Genomic DNA, 24790 nt, shown 5'->3' on the forward strand with positions numbered 1-24790 from the left:
GAAATACATTTGTGATCACGTCAACTAAGTGGTTCAGGAGCAACTATACAAAAGGAATGGAAATACTATCAATATATATGACATTCCTTTTGCCATATCTTCAGCCAAGAATGTAAGATTCTTTGTTCTCAAACTGCAACATTCTGTCATATGTTGGTGCAAACACTGCATGTTTATAATTTAGAGTATTTTCTATTTGCTTTCTCAGGTCAAGGAGAAACTTGGATGACTACAGTCACACCAATAAATTTGCATGTGAATAACAACATGAAGATAATGGGGAAAATAAAGACAGAGAACACCCGACAGATGAGGGGGAAAGAGGAAGTGAGAGAGAGTACACCATGAGAAGAGACTTGCAAGAAAATGCAACATTAAGACCTAGAAAGAAGAGGTGCACAAATGGAAACCTCAGAGCTGTACGAGTACACAGCAGACCATGCCCCATGAAGATCCTGATGAACTCATTTTATTGAGTTTGGTACCCAAGCTAAGGAAAATAACAGTAAATAAAGGACAATTAAAAATCAAATTAATGTCACTCATTGTCAACTGGAGGAAGAGCAGCATCAAATGCCCAGGCATATGTGTACTTATCAATTTACACCTCAACACCTCCCTCATGTGGAACCTCACAACTAAATGCCTAACATATGACACACACATACACACACGCACATGCACAGACACACAGACAGAGGTACACACATGCAGACAAACAGTTTGTTCCGAAGACTACATTTCTGCATGTTTGCGTGGTCATATTTCATTGATGTTCAAAATGTCTTGAGGGTTTACACCCAGTTTCTCCCATGTGCACTACCAAATATAGTTTACAGCATCATATTTGAACAAAAATAATTTTGCAGTATACCGGTCATTTATAATTTCCAAGTTTTGTCACAAACTATGTTTCTACTATGTTTTTTTTTTCTTTTCTTTTTTTGTAAAGGCTATGTTGCAGAATAATTGTGTGGTCTTTTTTAGGGTTGATGTGCAAATGTTGTGTTGAGCAATTTTAAACCAGTTACTATGAAATAAGCTACAGATTCTTTTTTTTCTTATGCACAGTCATCAGTTGACTAGTCTTGTATAATGTCATCATCATTTGCACCCCAAATGGACTTACAAAATATTTACATCAATAACGTCAATTTCATATTTACATATTTATAATTATGTGTTTGAGCCATTAATCTAATAAAATTAAAACAATAAAAACTTTTTTATTATTTAACTGTGAATTAAAAAATGTGATTTTACACAGACTTTCTTGGCATATATGCCACTTGAAGCTGCAGTCCGTAACTTTTTTTGGTTAAAAATGATCCAAAATCAATTTTTGAGCAAGTACATATAACCAGCCAGTATTCAAAACTATCTCATTATCTTAACTCGATTCACAACGGTAAGCTTATAATAATGTTTTATAATAAGAGCGACATGGTGGATTTCTGCGGGAAATTCGAGCATGTAAACAGAAAGGAAGGAGTCCAGGCCAGTCGGTTTTATCACGTGAGGACGCTGCTGGTAGCGGATCATTTATAGCCTGTTCTCACAGCAGCTGGAATAATTAAACTTATCAATTTGATGGCGGATAATCCAGAAAGGTCCAAATGACAATCATCAGTTACAACTGGAGATGCACCCGTGGTCAAAGGGCAAAAGACTTCAGACAGTGGAGTGGCTACAGAAATTGAAATCTACAGGTAACACTATTACACACTAAATACACAGTCACGCAATGCTGATATTGTTAACATTAACAATTTGAGAACAAAGTATAACAGTAATAATAATTTGCACAGTTTGGCATGATCCGAGCTAAGCGATCATTAGATTTAATCATCATTAGCAGCGAGATTTATTGTAGGCCTAATGTTTTTTTCCTCAGTTGGTCAGAACAAAAGTGGCAGAAATGTTACTTACTTGTTCAGATGATATTTTCCAGTGAAAATTCTTATATTGGTCATACTTTCAAGACGTAGAATCTGTGATTCTGAAGTAGCTACAGCATCCACACCGGTGCGGTGACTGACAGCAAGCATTAGATTCATCCGCGCTGACGAGCTGTGTCGAGGCACAACGCACGTAACGATAACTATTCCGCATATGACTGCAATTGCAGGTTTCAAACAGAGATAGCGACAAAGAGGAAAAATGGTGGACTGCAGCTTAAAGACAGCTTTTTTGACAATTTGGTAAACTAAAACTATTTTACAGTGCATTTTACGTACCTTAGTGTTACAGCAAGATGTTGTTGGGGCTCAACTGGAACATGGTGACGTGGTCTGCTTCCTCGGGTCCTCGCTAATAGGACAGCAAACTCTCCATATCAGTGGAGCATGTGGAGGTAAGTTCCTGCAAGTTGTGTTAGGCCACTTGCTCTGCTCTTTGATTTATTGGATGCCCAACTCCTTGTCTCTCTGTAGATCTGAATTTCCCTATGAACACGAAAGAATAAACTGATATTCATATGATAAAACTGACACTGATTATTTGTACAGATTATTTTAGGTTATCCTTGTGCGTTACCTTAATATCCACATAATGAAAGCTATAATGGATAATTTACCTCGGGTTTTGAAAACAAATTACATAGAGTTCAAACTGTGAATTCTGTGCAAACAAACAACTGTATTTCATAATAAAGTTTGTGTATCGTCACATGTGTATGTATTTTTTTTAATAATGTAATTTATTTGATGTACTTACCCATTTTCAATGCGAGTGCAGGACAGCAGTGTGCTTTCACAGAGAGCCCACCCACACGCTCTTCTGATTGGCTGAGATATTTGATTGATTTGAGTCTGGTGTGGACTGTCATGGACAGACAAACTGCTTGTCGCTAGAATCTATCGCGTCGCGTTCATAGACTGAAAAAAGATCGCTTTTGGGTAGGACACGGTGTTATTTTATTTATTTATTTTAAATTGGCTGCATTTGATCAAAAATACAGTAGCCTAAAGCGCCATTTTGTGAAATATTATTACAAGTTTGGAAACACTTTACAGTAAGGTCTCCTTAATTAACAAATGCATTAACTAACATGAAGTAGCAATGAGCAATAGGTGTAGGCTGTTTAAAGTCACCATGAAATCAAAACTGATAATTCTTATTTTTATGGAATATTGCAATTTTTATTATAAATTGCATGTCATTATTTTTTTTTATACATGTGCCTTTGTAATCTTTAATCAAAAGTATTATCTTCCCCTCCCTTCCAGCTACCTTTCACTCACGTGAGAGAGAAAAACACAATTTCAGTTTCATGCTGACTTTAATAATTTTGTGGAAACTTTTTGTAACAATATAAAACTTAATGCACCCTTGCTGAATAAAATAAGTTGGGAAACACTGGTCTAATGCATCTATAACTGTCATACACCAGTTTTCATCTTAGATGATGGATTTCCTCCTTTTAAAGCTTCTCTTCATTTCCCAATTCTGCTCTTACTTTTGTTTTGTGAGCTCAATTGTGAGGTACAGTAGATCTGTCACATGCTTCTTCAACTTCTTCCTCTCTGATACAGTGATCTCATGAACCAACAACATGTGGAGTCCAACTGTCCACAGAGCATTGAACTTTCCTGAGCTGTTGTATTCTTCCTAAAAGAAAAAAAAAAGATTTAAAGAGGAAAATGGAAGGAAAAAAGTATCTCTCAACATTTCTGTCTTTCCTGCGAAAGTTTGTAAGAGAGGGGGTCTTTGGGCGCATTAACCATAACATGGAAAGACTGAGGTTGACATGTTGGATGGATAGTGCCAAGTCCTGATACAGTCTGTTAGTTTTCCAGTGTTTTGATTCCTTTTTACATTTTCTCAGTCTCCCTGGATCTACTTAACGCAATTTAGCACTCAGTTCCTGTATTGGCTCCCACTGAGTCTAGCTGGAGAGTATCTAAAATAGAATCGTTTAGCCTAATCAAGTTGTGAAATTGAAAACATCCTAGGTTGCATCATTTGGTGGATGCAATGTTCAAGCCGAAAGCTTGTAACATTCAGTGGATCCACTAATCTACCTCACTCCTCATCTGTCTACATTGACACACTCTGGTGAATGAGTGTCAGTCTGGTACCAGTGTTGCAGGAAGCGGACAAGGAGACATCTGGAAATTGAGCCAGTACTCATCTCACACCTAATATACAAACAGACACTCATAAACCGCGTGTTTTGACAGTGTAGAAAAAGTAGTTATGCTCAAACAGCAACATTACACACTAACTAAAGTTAAAAAAAAGTGAAATCATAATAAAGGAATCTTTTTACAGTTCCTTAAGGAGCAATCACACTATAGACTTTGAGGCATGCAAAATTTCTTGCAACGGACAAGATATGATGTCTTTTTTTTTAAAAAAACAACAACCATAAATTGAACATAAAACAAATAATAATGATTTCAAATGTAAAAACACACAATTTCTCCACTTTCCTGCAGCAATGTGAACCTGCAGCTTTAAAGTTTTTGTTCTTTTAATTAAACTAAGAGGTCACGTTTATAGATCACACATCAGATTCACAGGTCAGAGTTCACCTAACTTAAAATGGAAAGAAAACTAGTGTAACCATCTAAATGGGTAATTGTTATAATGATTAGTGCCTTCAAACGTTTTTTTACAAGATGTAATATAAGTCTAAGGTGTCCCCTGAATGTGTCTGTGAAGTTTCAATTCAAAATTTTTTTAACTGCCTATTTTGGGGCATAACTAGAAATGCACCGATTCAGGCTGCGGCCCCTTTAATTCCTCACGCTCCCTGCCCCCGGAGCTCGCGACTGCCTTAAACAGCATAAACAAAGTTCACACAGCTAATATACCCTCAAAATGGATCTTTAAAAGATGTTCGTCATGCATGCTGCATGCATACATCAGATCATGTGAGTAATGTATTTATTTGGATGTTTACATTTGATTCTGAACGAGTTTGATGGTGCACCGTGGCTAAAGGGCTAAAGCTAACATTACACACTGTTTGAAAGATTTATAAAGAATGAAGTTGTGTTTGTGCATTATACAGACTGCAAGTGTTTAAAAATGAAAATAATGACAGTCTTGTCTCCGTGAATTCAGTAATAAACGATGGTAACTTTAACCACATTTAACAGTACATTAGCAACATGCTAACGAAACATTTAGAAAGACAGTTTACAAATATCACTAAAATTATCATGTAATCATGGATCATGTTAATTATTATTGCTCCATCTGCCATTTTTCGCTATTGTCCTTGCTTGCTTACCTAGTCTGATGATTCAGCTGTGCACAGATCCAGACGTTAATACTGGCTGCCCTTGTCTAATGCCTTGAACATGGGCTGGCATATGCAAATATTGGGGGCGTACATATTAATGATCCCGACTGTTACGTAACAGTCGGTGTTATGTTGAGATTCGCCTGTTCCACGGAGGTCTTTTAAACAAATGAGATTTACATAAGAAGGACAAAACAATGGTGTTGAGACTCACTGTATGTCATTTCCATGTACTAAACTCTTGTTATTCAACTATGCCAAAGTAAATTCAATTTTCCATTCAATGGCACCTTTAAGATGATGAATTCAACTAAAATATTTACATTTTTAGGCTTTATCAACACCTCATTTTTAACACCTGCATCATTGTATTGTTTTGGCACATGTTGGTTCTTCCTCTTTTGTTTACCTCTTGGCTCATCTCTTCACCCAGCCAGACTCCATTGGTGAATCATGGCAGTGAATTACAGCAGATAAAGAGATTGGAAAAGCGGGCTGCGAACGCCCCCCGTGTTATTCCCCGACCACAGCTCACATTACAGTACCAGACCTCTCAGCCAACCGTCCTCCACAAGTTTACATGGGCAAAGCCCTCTCTCCCCTCAACAACCAAATAGATTACCCAAGTACACTTATTCTGTGTTATTTTAACTGCGCTCTCATTCAGGCCCGATTCATCCAAATATTGCTGAAAGAAAGGATAACAAATAAAGTGGTATTGCTGTGTAAATTCTCTGCGTGCCCACATTTTTTAACAATGTCTCATAAAACAGTGCCTGCAAGTGGTTGTAAAAAATGTTGTCTTCACTCAGTTCCACTAACTTCGGCTTGGCCTATTTGTAGTGAGCATGAAAATGTGCTGCGAACTGTGCGACTTTGTTTAACCAGTTTGACATCTCTGTTTATTATCTTTGGGGGGAAAATTATACATAAAGACTAAACTAAACTGTTAAGTGTTATAAGCTTATGTTAGAGCTCAGTTATAATATGGCAGCACATGTGATCACTCACACACACATATACATGCACAAACACATAAACTACCCTGATAGTAAACCCCATCAATTCAATTTAGATCTATTTAAAGTGCACACACTCACGCTGTCCTTCTTTTCTCTTCGTCTCGTTCTATCATCCTCCATGCAGCGCAGTAAGCCAACACCAACGCTGTGATCCCAGGCTGTGCGGCTCTAAACCAGAGATGACATCACCCACCCCACCAACCTCCCTCCATTTTCTCAAACAAAGCCGAGTCCAAACCCAGATCTATAATTACAGTCTTAATCTGTATGCTGCCAGAGGCAGTATAGACCTCGGGTTTGGGGCTCGGCCAGCCTCGCAAACATGCGCTCCCAGTTTGGGCTGAAAAGGCCAAGGAGGATGGAGGTTGGTCAGTCTCTGAAACCCACACCGAGAGCCAAGAAGTTGGTTTCACCAGCCAGCATGCCGTGGTGACCTGTTCAGAAAAAAAGTACAGATGCAATTTATTCATCTGCATTTGTTGAGCCAAGAATTTTGATAATCACACTGAATATCATGTCATGCAATCTATTTGCCATTCAGTGCCCATGTAATCACCCTGTATGGACTGACATTTATAGCTATATATGGGGGGAAGGCTGTCTCAAGACAGGAATTAAAGCCTCTACCAAACATGACTGTAATTATACCCTTTCACTTGCGAGCGGCATTTCAAATGAAAATTCCCTATAACGCGCTGAAGAATTTGCAGTGCTAGTAGTGTCAATCTAGTAAAATTCCAAGGAAAACAGCAATGTTGTCAGACAAATATATCACAAAGTTGGTGTATGGATCCTCCGTAGAGTAAAACACCATTGCAGCAACTGATCTGAACTTCCATAGAGACTAAAACAACATTCCAGCTATTAATATGGAAACCAAATTTTTGGTCTCGCTAGCTTTACATGGACAACCCCTGTTCTAATAGATACTCATTTATGGTCCATCTGAGACAGTGTTTTATGACGTTCTCACCAATTAAAATTCACAAGTTCTCTGAAGGGATGGAAGTTCCTTATACATGAGGATGTGTCAGTATGAAAATTTTGTCAGAATTAAGTTTTGTTCTGCTTAGTTTCATTGTGTTTTGGTTCTGTTTTTCCTGTTTTGGTTAGCCTATGTTCCCTGTCATTGTAAGTTGACCAAGGCTGCATCCGAAATCGCATTCTTTCCTACTCTACAGTATGTCTGATTTCACAGTACTTATAAAAGAGTAGGCAAAAATTACCCTGATGACCTGCTACTTCTGGTGAGATGCTTGTAGGTCACATGATAATGACAGCATGGCAAATGTAGTACATACAGATTACATTCATACTATACACACTCATACTATATAGAACATTGTTTTTTAGCGTTTGTGAAGTAATTACTTATTCAAACTATGTACCTGCTCAAGAGAGTATGCGATTTCCTTGTTTCCTATGCTGCATCCCAATTTGCCTACTTATACTACACCCTAAAAGTATGTACACTTCTTGTGAAGAAAAGGTACATACTTTTGAGACTATAGCAAAAGAGACATGCTTTAGGACATACTATCACGTCATTAAATTGCGTCTTTTAACTATGTTTCTCGCCTGTCACTGTAAACTGGCCTGTCAATCATCTTGTCAGTTAAAATCCTCCACATTTCATTTCATGGTTAAATGATGATTATTAGTCACTTAAACCCCTTTATCTAAACCTCTTTACTTAACAGTCAGTTGAGTACATCTGCCATGTTTGTAGTTTTTTTAACCCTCTGGAGTCTGAGGCTGATTTGGGGCCTGGAGAAGTTTTGACATGCCCTGACATTTGTGCGTTTTTCAGTTGTTCATAAACATATAAATGACAAAAGTGTCATTACACTGTATTCAGCACAAACTAGGCTACCATAATATGTGAGCAACATGTATGTACATGTTTGTATTTTTGAAGGAATAACGTTTATGCGTGGTTATTGAAAAAACAAAAAACTTAAGTCACTGAAATAAGGCCAAAAAAAGTATATTAAATCTGTGTTCACAAGACTTCTGGGTATTGGAGATTACAGACTAGAGTTTTTGCTTCAAAATTATGTAAAAATTATCCTTCCTACTCCTTCATATAAAACAATATATTGATTTAGTTTTTGTGAGACACTTTTTGTCAAGAAACACAGTATGCGTGGAGGCGTGAATCATCATGAATAATGGGTGATTCTCACCTGAGAAGACAAAAGAAACGCATAAAGAGCTCTAATGACCTGCATAAATAATGAGCTCTTTCAGACAGGTAGGCTATGAAAAAAACCCCTGTGATCTCTGATGTCTCAAAGCTCATCATGGTATAAATCAAACATACAGAAAAAACAGCAATACTGTGAAATATTATTACAATTTAAAATGATGGTATTCTATTATATACTTAAATAAAATGTATTTCTGTGATGCAAAGTGTCTGAACAATTATGTTACCTCTATGGCATTTCATATAGGCTTTTATCTTAAAAGCGTGCACATTTGGAGAAATATTGATGGATTCTCATATGTTTACCGTATGTCAAATTTCTATACAGAGGAGTAATATTTATTCTATATTTATTATCATCACTATGAGCGCTGGATACTGTGTTTTCAATTCATACTTGGAGCCGGAGGGCGCTCTGTGCACCTTTAGTCCACAAATGCCTGAGCACTAAAGAAGAATAGGCAATCCAGAAACTAACTGAACTAACAGAGGCCAGAGATCGCTAACTATGGCTATTCAAAACACTTTTCAAGACAATAAATACACGATTGAGACGATGAATGCATGCGTTGCCTCAGAATTTGCATCTGAATAGCGCTGGCTCCATGGGCGTGGCCGCATTAGCCGATAATGAGTTGAATCACAGACTTCTGACATGGCTCTCTTTTCATACAGATTACATAAACAGATAATATTTGTTTTTGATTTGACTTACACGATTTAAAACCTGAAATGTCAATGTTTTTTTAAACATAAGTCTAATTTTTTTGTGATTAGTATTCACTAAGTTACAGTTCATTTTCTGAGAACTATCAGATTGGACTTCGTTCAGAGGGAGACGAGAGATCACGCATCATGTTAGTTTTATTTTGCAAAAAGCACAACATTTTGTTTTTACTCTGAGTGTACACAAATAAAAAGATATTCCACAGATTAAAATGGTGTATAACTTTTAATTGTATGTGTAACATTGACGGAGTATTTTGAGTCTCTTTCACACTGGTAAGAAAAAAAAAACGTGGTGGTATCGCCAGCGATACCTCAGACCACAGAGTGTTTTTTTTAAACACTTTTTATTAGTTTGTAGTTCTGAACCGAATCCTCCTCCAAAGCACAATGGGTTGTGGGCAATATTAGCATTATAGTGTGCACTGATCCACACTTCGAAAATATACTGGAAATAGGAGACGATCTGGGGATTTTTAACATATTCTTTTAAACATACTATGCTTTGGGACACACTTCTAATCTCACATACTGTTTAGGATGGATAGTGTGCACATTGGGATACAGGGCTAGAGTGTGCTGGTTTGTTCCCTTACTTACTGATTAGGTTCACCTGTTGTTCATTGAGTTACCTCTTTACTCCCTGTGTATTCAAGCCCTTAGTTTCCTCAGTTTCTTGTTTCGTGTTGTCTTGATTGTGTTCATGCCAATTTGTAGTCTTCTGTGATCTCCTGCAAGACTTTGAATCAGTACGCTTGAATCAACTAAAATCACTTATTTTAAATGATACAAATGAATTTAGTCATTACAACATTATAATGACAGTACAAAAAGTGGATATTCATTTTGTGATTTGACTGTTTTTAAACATTAACTTTAAGCAAGTATTAGATGGCAGAAAAGAGGATCTAAATAGACAAATTAGTGAAAATTAAATATCCAATATCAGCTGATTGTAACGGACTGACAGACTCGGGGAGATCCATTTGCAGCTTTATTAGTAACTCGTGGTCGTACAGGCAAAAGTCAGGGATCGGCAACAGCAGTGTAATAGACAAGGCAGAATCAGAAACAGTACCAGGCAGTGGGTCGAGACAGGCGGCAATCAAGACAGAGGTAATCAGTATCCAGGCAGAGAGTTCACAAGGCAGGCGGCAGACGGGGTTCAGAGGGTTAAGGCAGTCCAAGGTCATACACAAAGAGCAATACACAGGAGAAAACGCTCAGAAATGTTAGCCAGGCAAAACAAGACTTCGCGAATCACGAAGGGTTGTGAGAGTCCTTTTAAAGTGCGTGGGATAGGGAACAGGTGTGAGTGGGCGTGGTCGAGTAATCAGTCCAGGTATGTGGTATGGGAAATGTAGTCCAGAAGTGGTTAGTACTCCGGTGAGGGTGCCCTCAGGTGGTGAGAAGAGGGAGCCACAGAGACCGCTTCTGTGACAGAGCCCCCCTCCTGCGAGCGGCTCCTGAAGCGAGGAGGCGGCCGACGCCGGGGTCTACCACGGGGACAAGGGGACGGACGCTCCGGATTGGTCCTATGAAATTCAGTGATGAGGTTGGGGTCCAGTATGTCGTCAGCATTGACCCAGGACCGTTCCTCAGGGCCAAACCCCTCCCAGTCGACCAAGTACTGTAGTATTCTGCCCCGGCGCCGGGAATCCAGAAGTTCGTGTACCTGATAGGCCTCCTCGCCTTCCACGATGATAGGAGGGGGTCTCTGACCACGGGTCTCCTCTAGGTTCTCCCCTCCCCTCGGACCACCTGCGGGCTTAAGCAGAGAGACATGGAATGTGGTTGAGATATGATATTCAGGAGGTAGAGCTAGACGGTAAGATACTGGTGTAATTTGTCGTGTTATTTTGAATGGACCCACGTACCTAGGACTGAGTTTCTTGCAGGGTAAGCGAAGGCGGAGGTCCCTGGTTGAGAGCCACACCCATTGACCCGGCTGGTAGTTCGGCTGTGGTCGTCGCCTGCGGTCGGCCTGTTCCTTGGATCGCCGGACCGCCCTCTGGAGGTGTACATGAGCTTCGTCCCATACCTCCTCGCTGCGTCGTAACCAATGATCCACTGCCGGTAAATGCGTGGGTTCTCCAGACCAGGGGAAGAGAGGTGGTTGGTAACCTAGCACGCACTTGAAGGGAGAGAGGCCAGTTGCCGGCTTGTGCAGTGAGTTTTGTGCATATTCCGCCCAGAAGAGATATCGACTCCAGTCAGTCTGGTTATGATGGCAGTATGACCGCAGAAATCGAATGAGCTCCTGGTTAAGTCTCTCGGCCTGCCCATTGGCCTCAGGATGGTAGCCGGAGGTCAGGCTGACATTGATGTTGAGCTTCTGGAAGAAAGCTGACCAGAGTCGGGACGTAAACTGTGGTCCCCGATCGGAGACGATGTCCTCCGGCAGACCATAAAGGCGGAAAACATAGTGACACAGATGTTCAGCAGTCTCCAGAGCTGTGGGTAATTTGGGTAGTGGGATGAACCGGCAGGATTTGGAGAAGCGATCCACGACGGTGAGTATTGTTGTGTTACCTTGGGAGCTGGGGAGGTCGGTAAGGAAGTCAATGGCGATGTGGGACCAGGGACGTTGTGGAATGGGAAGAGGCTGAAGAAGACCTGAGGGTGCCTGTCGGGATGTTTTCGTGGTTTGGCAGATGGTGCAGTTCTGGATGTACGTGACTATGTCTGCAGAGAGAGAGGGCCACCAGAAACGATTGGATACCAGGTGGATGGTGGCTGCTATGCCCGGATGTCCGGCACTGGGAGAAGTATGAATCTCCTGAATGACTCGTTGACGAAGAGGCGTGGGTACATAGGTGAGAGTGGCCGGACAGTCTGCCGGTGGGGGTTCATCTTGCTGGGCCTCAGTAATTTCAGACATGATGTCCCATTGAATGGGTGCGAGGATGATGGTGGAAGGAAAGATGGGTTCGTTGGATGGTGGGGTGGTAGCTGTGAAGCCCTGGTTGTGCTGAAAGCCTCAGCCAGATCCTGATATTCAGAGGGCAGAGTGTCGGGAGGTGAAGTGACCACAGATGATGAAACGTGCGATTCTGGGCGTATGGGAGATTGGATACAGGTTTGTTGACATTGCTCTGACCAGTGTGTTATTTGGTTATCCGACCAGGAAATCCGTGGATTGTGCTGTCTGAGCCAGGGTGAACCAAGAATGATGGGGTGTTGTGGAGATTTGATGAGGAAGAAGCGCATGGATTCCTTGTGAAGAGAGCCGATCTGTAGTGTGATGTCATCGCTGGTGTAACATACTCGACCGGTCCCCAGCGGGCGTCCATCTAGCACCGCCACTGACAACAAAGAATTGCATGCGATGAGTGAAACGCCATGAGCTCGTGCAAAAGTTAAATCCATAAAATTGCCTGCAGCCCCAGAGTCTATCATAGCTTCGGTCTGGATAATCTTATTATGATATTTCAGTTCTGCTGTGATCAGAATGTGCGGGGAATTAACAGGTGGACTCACCGCAGTAGCGTCACGGTTGGTTGGTCTCGTGGGGCAGGAAGCTCGCAGGTGTCCCGGCTGACCACAATACAGGCACAGGCGCTGCTGCATGCGTCTGTCTCTCTCTTCAGCTGTCAGGTGAGTGGTACCAACTTGCATGGGCTCGGGTTCGTTGGGAAATGATGAGGGGGCAGAGAAGGATGATGAATTTCTAGCTGGACGTCTCGATCGGAGAAGATTGTCGATGCGGATGGCCAGATCGATAAAGCTGTTCAGACTCCTCCCTTCATCACGACAAGCCAATTCTGACTGGAGATCCGTGTTTAATCCTTTGCGAAATAATCATTTTAGTGTGTCGTCAACCCATGAAGTTTGAGCAGCCAGCGTGCGGAAAGTGAGTGCGTACTCAGCTGCAGTCTGTCTGCCCTGGCGGAGGGCCAGTAACTGCTCACCCACCTCCTTGCCTCCCTCAGCATGTTCGAACACCTCACGGAAACACTGAAGGAACGATTCAAGGGAGGTGTGTGAAGCTCGGCCATTAATCCACACAGTTGTAGCCCACTCTAAAGCTTTCCCGATCAGAAGTGAGCATATGAAGGCAATGCGACTCTCGTCAGTGGGATACAGGGTGGGTTGTTGTGAAGTGAACAGAGAGCACTGGAGAAGGAAACCCTTGGACTTCGCTGGTGAGCCATCATATTTTTCGGGAAAGGCTAGGCGTGGACTGCTTGCAGCATGTGGAGGAGAAGACGCCGCCGCGGGCGGCGTGGCTGATGGCGGATTAACTTCAGCGGGCGTGATACGCATGCTCTGCAGCGTTTTAACTAATTCCTCGGTGATAGAGGTGAGCCGTGTAAGCTGCTGTTGATGGACGGCAAGAACACTGGCCTGGGTGGAAAGCTCCGTGGCGAAGCGCTGAACGGCTGCTGGATCGAGATCTGGCGAAGTCTTCTGTAACGGACTGACAGACTCGGGGAGATCCATTTGCAGCTTTATTAGTAACTCGTGGTCGTACAGGCAAAAGTCAGGGATCGGCAACAGCAGTGTAATAGACAAGGCAGAATCAGAAACAGTACCAGGCAGTGGGTCGAGACAGGCGGCAATCAAGACAGAGGTAATCAGTATCCAGGCAGAGAGTTCACAAGGCAGGCGGCAGACGGGGTTCAGAGGGTTAAGGCAGTCCAAGGTCATACACAAAGATCAATACACAGGAGAAAACGCTCAGAAATGTTAGCCAGGCAAAACAAGACTTCGCAAATCACGAAGGGTTGTGAGAGTCCTTTTAAAGTGCGTGGGATAGGGAACAGGTGTGAGTGGGCGTGGTCGAGTAATCAGTCCAGGTATGTGGTATGGGAAATGTAGTCCAGAAGTGGTTAGTACTCCGGTGAGGGTGCCCTCAGGTGGTGAGAAGAGGGAGCCACAGAGACCGCTTCTGTGACACTGATATATATTCAATATTGACTAATGCCAATTAAAAAATTTATATATATCAGCCAATATATGTGATATTGTACTGATACATTGTGCATCAACTACCATTTAAAGGTTTGGGGTCAATACAATTTTTTTCAAAGAAATTAAAGCTTTTATTCTGCAAGGAAGCATTAAATTGAACAAAAAGTGACAATAAAGACATTTAAAATGTTACAAAAATATTCTATTAAAATAAATGCTGTTCTTTTGAACTTTATATTAATCAAAGAATCCTGAAAAAAAATCCACAAAAATATTAAGCTGCACAACTGTTTCTTGAGCAAAAAATCATCAAATTAGAATGATTTCTGAAGGATCACTAAATACCGAAGTAATGATGCTGAAAATTCAGCTTTGCATTACAGGAATAAATTACATTTTAAAATATATTAAAATAGAAAACAGTTGTTTTAAATTGTAACAACGTTGCACAAAATTTTTACTGTATTTTTTATCAAATAAATGCAGCCTTGTAGAGCATAAATGTTTTCTTTCAAAAACATGAAAAAATCTTACTGACCCCAAACTTTTGGATGGTATAGTGTATTCAATATTGACTAATACAAAAAAAAAAAAAAACTTACATAATCAATATTATATGAGATATTTTGATTTGTTGCGGAATGATCCAAGAAATTGAGAAATCAAACATTTCTGAACAACCACTGATTCTCCAGTTACATGTGACCCCGAGGCAGGAAAGGCTTTGGGTCTAACTAATCACTGATTTTCATTTTTCATAATATCCTTATTATTCCAATGGCTATGGTCCTAAAAATTAACCTCCATCATTAATAAAAGCTGAAAGGAAAAACCCACCATAGGCTATTCAGTTTTTCTGACCACTACATAGCTTTTTGCAGTGCTTGTAAAGGTTAATTTCTCCACAGCAAACCTCATGATTGAACACCATATGAAGGGTACTTCCAAGGTCTTGCAAGCCAGCAGTGGACAGTGTTGTGTTCCGTTGTTTCTTCCAAAGTTCCACGTCTTTTCCCAGAATCCTCAGTCCCTGCCAGGCCGTATATTGTGCTGTCATCTGTTGCACTCTAATGAAAAGTCATGGGAGACAGTGGTTGCATGTGTACTTTTAAATGCATAATTTATAAGCAGGGTTAGTGAATAATAACACACCATGAATAAAGTTGCTATATGCATTCTGCTAATGTGCCTGCATATATGTCTTACTCATATCTCCAGCATTATAATAAATACGGTGGGTCAGATTCCTCAGCTCTTAAACCACCAGGATTGTGTGGTTTGAATATTTACCTTCGACCGTGCATTGTGGGGGATCATATGTGCAGTAAAAACCAGTTTATCCATGTTCAGTAACTTAACAACCGACCAATGAAAACACACTGGTGTCCAAAGCAGAGATTTTTAAAATCAAAATCTTCTTCCTGTCCACTGATGTCGGGCATCAAATAGCGTCTCAAAATATTTATTTAAATGTGCAAAATTCATATTGAGGTTAATTCTTTTTCTTCCATGTCAAACATCTACATTTTCACCTAGACATCTGATATATTGCCTGTTTATTGTTATTTAACAATTGAGGCCAATTCTGAAAATCCATGCCAGGATTTCTGTATTAAAGTAATTGAAGCAACTTTAAGTACAAATGTATTGTGGAAAAACCCTTTGATATGGTTTTGAAGTGTTTTCAAGGCTAAAATGGTCAGCTATTAATGGAAGTTTGCTTACAAGGAGAACCTTGAGCCAGGCTGAAAAGAAATGTAGCCTGAGGCCCCTCACAGTTTATTACCCTACTGATACAAATCTGAAGGGCCATATTAAACTCATATTGTGCTATTTAACTGACAGCCAGGTTATAGGAGTGACAGTCAGGTCAAACTTTTTTTTCTTTTTTTTTATAAGACTACAGTCTGAATGGTCATCTTTTTTAAGCAATTTGACACAAACAAAACTTTGGCATAGGCACAAAGCCTGCTGATATGTAGCCCAACAGAAAGACTGCATGTGTTAAAGGATTAGTTCACTTTAAAATGAAAATTACCCCAAGATTTACTCAATCTCAAGCCATCCTAGGTGTATATGACTTGATGAACACAATCGGAGTTATATTAAAGGTGCCATCGAAAGTTTTTTTTACAAGATGTAATATAAGTCTAAGGTGTCCCCTGAACGTGTCTGTGAAGTTTCAGCTCAAAATACCCCATAGACTTTTTTTTAATTCATTATTTTAACTGCCTATTTTGGGGCATAATTAGAAATGCGCCGATTCATGTTGCGGCCCCGGCCCACGGAGCTCGCGCTTGCCTTAAACAGTGCATAAACAAAGTTTACACTGCTAATATAACCCTCAAAATGGATCTTTACAAAGTGTTCGTCATGCATACTGCATGCATGCGTCAGATTATGTGAGTATTGTATTTATTTGGATGTTTACATTTGATTCTGAATGAATTTGAGGCTGTGATCCGTAGCTAACGGCTAATGCTACACTGTTGGAGAGATTTATAAAGAATTAAGTTATGTTTATGAATTATACAGACTGCAAGTGTTTAATTATGACGGCTCTTGTCTCTGTGAATACAATAATAAACAATGGTAACTTTAACCACATTTAACAGTACATTAGCAACATGCTAATGAAACATTTAGAAAGACAATTTACAAATATCACTAAAAATATCATGTTATCATGAATCATGTCAGTTATTATTGCTCCATCTGCCATTTTTCACTATCGTCCTTGCTTGCTTACCTAGTCTGATGATTCAGCTGTGCACAGATCCAGACGTTAATACTGGCTGCCCTTGTCTAATGCCTTGAACATGGGCTGGCATATGCAAATATTGGGGGCGTACATATTAATGATCCCAACTGTTACGTAACAGTCGGTGTTATGTTGAGATTCGCCTGTTCTTCAGAGGTCTTTTAAACAAATGAGATTTATATAAGAAGGAGGAAACAATGGAGTTTGAGACTCACTGTATGTCATTTCCATGTACTGAACTCTTATTTAACTATGCTAATATAAATTCAGTTTTTAATTCTAGGGCACCTTTAATAAATATCCTGATGCATCCAAGCTTTACAATGAATGGCACCAACGAGTATGAAGCTCAAGAAAATACATCTATCCATCATAAACGTACTCCGCATGGCTCCGGGGGGTTAATAAAGGCCTTCTGAAGTGAAGCAATGCGTTTGTGTAAGAAAATATCCATATTTAACAAGTTATAAAGTAAAACATCTAGCTTATCAGACCATTTTCCATAACTTACGTGACGTCAGTTACGCTTTTTTCATAAGTTGAATATGGAAAGCATAGGACGTAGTGTAAGTGTTTTGAACTGCGAGAGGTGTTACACTTTCTTCTTAAGTTGAATACAGAAGGCAGTCTGGCGGAAGCTAGATATTTTACTTTATAACTTGTTAAATATGGATATTTTTCTTACACAAATGTATTGCTTCGCTTCAGAAGGCCTTTATTAACCCCCCAGAGCCGTGTGGAGTACATTTATAATAGATGGATGCACTTTCTTGAGCTTCAAACTCGTTGGTTCCGCTCACTGCCATTATAAAGCTTGGACACATCAGGATATTTATTAATATAATTCTGATTGTGTTCATCAGAAAGAAGAAAGTCGTATACACCTAGGATGGCTTGAGGGTGAGTAAATCTTTTCATTTTAAAGTGAACTAATCCTTTAAAGTCGGCATAAAAAGGAAGTTGTGATAGTCTTTTATACCTATTGTGAAGTATATCAATGTGAAACGGCCTCTCAAACAAGAAAAAAATGTAGGACGGGACTTGATTTTGTTCCATTAGGAATTGATTGAATTGCTGGATCGTTGTTATTTGCTATCATTTGCTTCCCAACATGTTTAGTGAATGAAAAATAAGTACACTACTAGAAAACACAGATGCCACTTCCTTCTGACTGCAGCTTTGCTCTGCTCAGGTAAGCAGCTCTAAACACACACATACACCCCATAAGCTTTTCATTAATGAGTTGCACTTGTGTTTCTCATGCTGAAGATTCTCCTCCTGTTCCTAACAAGCCCCTCGACGGCTGGCCTGTGCCATCTGAGCTAGCAAGGTCCCCCAAAGCTCATTTTCCAAGACATTACCAAATACTTATGCTGTCTGTTTCCACAAGGCTCCTTCAGCTTGGTAACCCGAGAGTGAAACAATCGGAGCAATTATGTTGTTTTGAGAGCAATATCACTGGGGATGAAGAATGTGAGCTATGCTTTGGTAAGTGTGTGTCTTTAACAGCTTGTGAATATTATGTTTACTCGAAGACAGAGAAGTACTGTGAGCTGAAAATGTGTGGAAAACAAAAAATCCCTAAAGAATAAGTAATTAAACGTTTATAGGTTATAAATAGAGTAAGAAGATTACTCTATCGAAGAGTAAAACGATAGAGTTTTACTCTATCGTGAAACTGAATCGAAGAGCGGCAGTGATTCATTTAGATTCATCACAGCTGTTGACACTCCAACAGTAAAAACATGACATGCAACTCCGTCTTCAATTGGAAAAATGTTGCTTTCAATTCCCCACACCACTGAGAACCTTTTTTTCCCGTACAAAAAAAAGAAATGTATTCAAGTGTGCTAACTTTTTTTAAATAAAAAATATGAGAGTATACTTTCAGCCTACTTAGGTACTTTAAGATATGCTTAAACTTAATGGATTAGTTCACTTTCAAATTAAAATTTCCTGATAATTTACTCACCCCCATGTCATCCAAGAAGTCCATGTCTTTCTTTTTTCAGTCGAAAAGAAATTAAGGTTTTTGATGAAAACATTCCAGGATTTTTCTCCAGTGGACTTCAATGTCCTCCAAACGGTTGAAGGTCAAAATTACAGTTTCAGTGCAGCTTCAAAGCGTTCTATGCGATCCCAGACGAGAAATAAGGGTCTTATCTAGAGAAACCTTCACTCATTTTCTAAAAAATAAAATTTTATACATTTTAACCATAAATGCTCATCTTGAACTAGCTCTCTTCTTCTTCTTCTCTATTAGAATTCCGGCAGTGTAGACGCTGCTAAGTGCATTACTGCCCTCCACAGGTCAAAGTTTGAACTAAATTGTCATATATAAAATGCTAGTGCAAGTATATAACAATTAGTTCAAACCTTGACCTGTGGAGGGCAGTAATACACTTAGCAGTGTCTACACTGAATTCTAATAGAGAAGAAGAAGAAGAGAGCTAATCAAGATGAGCATTTATGGTTAAAACGTATACTTTTTTTTTTTTTTTTTTTTTTTTTTAGAAAATGAGTGATGGTTTCTCTAGATAAAACCCTTATTTCTCATCTGGGATCTTGTAGAATGCTTTGAAGTTGCAATGAAACTGTAATTTTGACCTTCAACCGTTTGGAGGCCATTGAAGTCCGCTATATGGAGAAAAATCCTGGAATGTTTTCATCAAAAACCTTCATTTCTTTTCGACTGAAGAAAGAAACACATGAACATCTTGGATGACATGGGGGTGAGTAAATTATCAGGAAATTTTAATTTGAAAGTGAACTAATCCTTTAAACTTGGATATTACTGACAAGTATACAGAAAAGTTTAAGTATATTTGGCCTGTACTTGTACTTAAACGTTTGATCGAGATATACTTAAGAAAAGTATAATTTAATATTATAAGTACTGTACACTTGGCTTGTTTTTACTCTTATGATAAAGCAGCATATTAAATAATAATAAAGAAAATCACACTTTTTTTGTTGTTGCTTCTTTTAGGTAGTTCTCCAGCATATGTTTTATATACTATCTGATAAACATACATGTTTAAGGTTAGTTAAGAGTAACAATTTAACAATTTTGTCCCAATAAGTATTGAAATTACACTTACAAATTGTTTCAAAGCAGCTTCACAGTAATAAAGAGAGAAATAATGATCAATGATGCAAAATTAATCAAATATTTAATGGTTAGTCAAGTAGACAAATTTAAATTGTGTTGTACAACAGCTCTAAAAAGACAACACCGTCATTATTCAGCTCCAGTCACTTCAATATTGATTCAGTTCAGTTCAATAACAGTGTCGCAAAATTCGTCAAATATGGAACAAAGTCAAATCAGCTATAAAGCAGCTCTACAGAAGACAATAGTGTCACCATCCAGCTCAATTCAGTTCAAGTTTCTCATATCCATCAGTGTCGGTGCAGTCAAATCGATAATATTACTGAATATTAAGTGTACTTACAAGGATATTTAGAAAATATACTCAAGTTTACTTCATAAAATGAACTTAAAGTGTAAGGAAATACTTTCAAATACAAACACTAACCACCCCAATGTCTACCATATCCATGTCTGATTTTGGTTTTGAAGTTGCAATGAAACTGTAATTTTGACCTTCAACCGTTTGGAGGCCATTGAAGTCCACTATATGGAGAAAAATCCTGGAATGTTTTCATCAAAAACCTTAATTTCTTTTCGACTGAAGAAAGAAACACATGAACATCTTGGATGACATGGGGGTGAGTAAATTATCAGGAAATTTTAATTTGAAAGTGAACTAATCCTTTAAACTTGGATATTACTGACAAGTATACAGAAAAGTTTAAGTATATTTGGCCTGTACTTGTACTTAAACATTTGATCGAGATATACTTAAGAAAAGTATAATTTAATATTATAAGTACTGTACACTTGGCTTGTTTTTACTCTTATGATAAAGCAGCATATTAAATAATAATAAAGAAAATCACACTTTTTTTGTTGTTGCTTCTTTTAGGTAGTTCTCCAGCATATGTTTTATATACTATCTGATAAACATACATGTTTAAGGTTAGTTAAGAGTAACAATTTAACAATTTTGTCCCAATAAGTATTGAAATTACACTTACAAATTGTTTCAAAGCAGCTTCACAGTAATAAAGAGAGAAATAATGATTAATGATGCAAAATTAATCAAATATTTAATGGTTAGTCAAGTAGACAAATTTAAATTGTGTTGTACAACAGCTCTAAAAAGACAACACCGTCATTATTCAGCTCCAGTCACTTCAATATTGATTCAGTTCAGTTCAATAACAGTGTCGCAAAATTCGTCAAATATGGAACAAAGTCAAATCAGCTATAAAGCAGCTCTACAGAAGACAATAGTGTCACCATCCAGCTCAATTCAGTTCAAGTTTCTCATATCCATCAGTGTCGGTGCAGTCAAATCGATAATATTACTGAATATTAAGTGTACTTACAAGGATATTTAGAAAATATACTCAAGTTTACTTCATAAAATGAACTTAAAGTGTAAGGAAATACTTTCAAATACAAACACTAACCACCCCAATGTCTACCATATCCATGTCTGATTTTGGTTTTGAAGTTGCAATGAAACTGTAATTTTGACCTTCAACCGTTTGGAGGCCATTGAAGTCCACTATATGGAGAAAAATCCTGGAATGTTTTCATCAAAAACCTTAATTTCTTTTCGACTGAAGAAAGAAACACATGAACATCTTGGATGACATGGGGGTGAGTAAATTATCAGGAAATTTTAATTTGAAAGTGAACTAATCCTTTAAACTTGGATATTACTGACAAGTATACAGAAAAGTTTAAGTATATTTGGCCTGTACTTGTACTTAAACATTTGATCGAGATATTCTTAAGAAAAGTATAATTTAATATTATAAGTACTGTACACTTGGCTTGTTTTTACTCTTATGATAAAGCAGCATATTAAATAATAATAAAAAAAACACACTTTTTTTGTTGTTGCTTCTTTTAGGTAGTTCTCCAGCATATGTTTTATATACTGATAAACATACATGTTTAAGGTTAGTCAAGAGTAACAATTTAACAATTTTGTCCCAATAAGTATTGAAATTACACTTACAAATTGTTTCAAAGCAGCTTCACAGTAATAAAGAGAGAAATAATGATCAATGATGCAAAATTAATCAAATATTTAATGGTTAGTCAAGTAGACAAATTTAAATTGTGTTGTACAACAGCTCTAAAAAGACAACACCGTCATTTTTCAGCTCCAGTCATTTCAATATTGATTCAGTTCAGTTCAATAACAGTGTCGCAAAATTCGTCAAATATGGAACAAAGTCAAATCAGCTATAAAGCAGCTCTACAGAAGACAATAGTGTCTCCATCCAGCTCAATTCAGTTCAAGTTTCTCATATCCATCAGTGTCGGTGCAGTCAAATCGATAATATTACTGAATATTAAGTGTACTTACAAGGATATTTAGAAAATATACTCAAGTTTACTTCATAAAATGAACTTAAAGTGTAAGGAAATACTTTCAAATACAAACACTAACCACCCCAATGTCTACTATATCCATGTCTGATTTTGGTTTTGTCTGGAGTCTGAGCACTTATTTTTCCCAATGGAAATCATTTCTGCCATTTCCCAATAGCTTTGGCTGGCGTGTCAGTTCCCAACTCATTGCTGTTAAAAAACTCTGACAACTAGAAAAGTGCAAAAGAGGCTTCAAGTTTGTCTCTTGAGTTCATATCAGCAGTACAATCTGTGGACAGCTGTACAATAGAGCCTTAACAGAGACAGTGACTTATGAAACAGCCATCTGACTCCCTGCTGTGAGTGTTTAACTCTTTCACAACTAAACCCGATAAAAACCCAGACTCCTTAACATACAGATAAACACTTTTCAAGACAATAAATACATGATTGAGATGATGTATACATGTATTGCCTCAGAATTTGCGTCTGAATAGCGCTGGTTCCGTGGGCGTGGCCGCATTAGCGGATAATGAGCTGAATCACAATTTTTGTTTTTAATTTGACTTACACGATTTAAAACCTGACATTTCAACGTTTCTTTAGACATAAGTCTAATTTTTTTGTGTCATTAGTATTCACTAAGTTACAGTTCATTTTCTGAGAACTATCAGATTGGACTTTGTTCAGAGGTAGACGACAGATCACGCATCATGTTAGTTTTCTTTATTTTGCAAAAAGCACAACATTTTGTTTTTACTCTGAGTGTACACAAATAAAAGAAGATATTCCACAGATTAAAATGGTGTATAACTCTTAATTGTATGTATGAAATCCCACAAGCGTGCTCAAAACCGTTTTTCCACGCACAGCCTGATGTGAGGGATTCCATCGATCTTGTTTAGAGGCCTGTCAGGTAAATTCAAAAATTGCTGCTCTGGTCACTCCAGCACAGGTTTTTGTTTTGTTTTTGTTTTTGACATTTCCCCATTGTGGCGGCCTCCGCTCGCATCCAAGGCCTTGTCGTCGTTTCAGGAATCTGTGTGAGGAATGAGAGGAATTTTGCGCTTTTCTCAGTCTCCGTTTTCCTCTCTTCGCTTCGTGTTGTCCGAATGGCCGGGGCCGTTAAGTTTTTCTTTTGTTTTTTTGAATGGTGACCAACAATAACAACATCCCATAAACAATGGAGTTGGTTGAGTTAATGGGGAGTGGGGGGGTGAAGTGTTATTGCGTTTGGCAGCTGCTGCGCTGGCAGGCTCTCGAGTGAGGGTTAGCAATGTGCTCTTTGTGGTAGTGAGGAGATATTATGTCAGTTCTTGGATATGCGGCAGGTCTCGCGGGACAGAGGACTCTGCATCCTTTAGTAAACCCCCTCTGACTTTCTCACATGCATTCATTTTAACACAATGCCATTCACAAAGCACCTGAAGCAATTTTAGTTCACTCACACATGGTTAATAGCAAACTAACAAAGCAAATGTTAAACATTTGCTTATGTTGTATACTGTATACAGTGTATATGTAAAGTGGCTGAGCATGATATTGCCATGTCGTACATAAAGGGATAGTTCACCCAAAAATAAAAATTCTGTCATCATTTACTCACCCTCAAGTTGTTCCAAACCTGTACATGTTTCTTTCTTCTATTAAACACAAAAGAAGATATTTTGAAGAATGTTGGTATGTTGACGGTAGCCATTGACTTCCATAGTAGGAAAAAAATACTCTGGAAGTCAACGGCTACCGTCAACTGTTTGATTACCAACATTTTTCAAAATATCTTCTTTTGTGTTCAACAGAAGAAAAAAACTCATACAGATTTGGAACAATTTGAGGGTGAGTAAATGATAGAATTTTTATTTTTGGGTGAACTATCCTTTTGACGTTGTGTTAAGTCTGTGCAACATTGTTGAAGATCTAATTCATTGGACCCTCACACACAATGCACTTTGATAAAAAGGGGCAAGGCCTTGGGCCTCGTCGATGCACAGGTGCTGGCTCAGTCCCGTTGCCATGACAACCAGTCTTGGTTGGCACAGGGTCCTGGCCGAGGTGTGCTGCTCTCAGGTTACAGATTTTGCAACTTTTGAGGGCCAAAGGACTCTTCCAACTCTCAGTGCCAAAATAACACAAGAAATCTAATCAGGAACCAGAGCAACAAAAAATATTACAAAAGCACAGTTAAGTGGTGAAAATGTATTTAAAAAAAGTCTCCTGTGTGTGCAAATAACAATACTAACTGAAAACAAAGGTTTTGTTTGTCAGAGTTGAGGTTTTTAATAGAGGCTTCCCACTTGTGTCAGAAATTTGTATATAAAGCATAATGAACTAAGATCCTGATGTAGTATTCGTGAATGAATTAAGTAAAGGTCTGATGATATTCTTCCCACAAGATGACAAGTGACTGCCATCTAGTGGTCATATTTGTGTGACACAAATAGACAGGTTGAGG

The 24790-nt window shown here is 38.7% G+C and overlaps 1 long non-coding RNA gene across 1 annotated transcript; it reads right to left on the minus strand.

Annotated features, from left to right (window-relative positions):
- Positions 1-2310: 2310 nt before the first annotated feature.
- On the minus strand, positions 2311-6489 carry LOC125264149. Its single transcript, XR_007184000.1, has 3 exons — positions 6352-6489; positions 2716-3609; positions 2311-2444 (listed from the first exon to the last, which is right to left on the minus strand). It is a non-coding gene; the product is annotated as an uncharacterized LOC125264149 (long non-coding RNA).
- Positions 6490-24790: the final 18301 nt, after the last annotated feature.

Source organism: Megalobrama amblycephala, linkage group LG3 (genome assembly GCF_018812025.1).
Source record: "Megalobrama amblycephala isolate DHTTF-2021 linkage group LG3, ASM1881202v1, whole genome shotgun sequence".
In the NCBI taxonomy this organism is placed as follows: Eukaryota; Metazoa; Chordata; class Actinopteri; order Cypriniformes; family Xenocyprididae; genus Megalobrama; species Megalobrama amblycephala.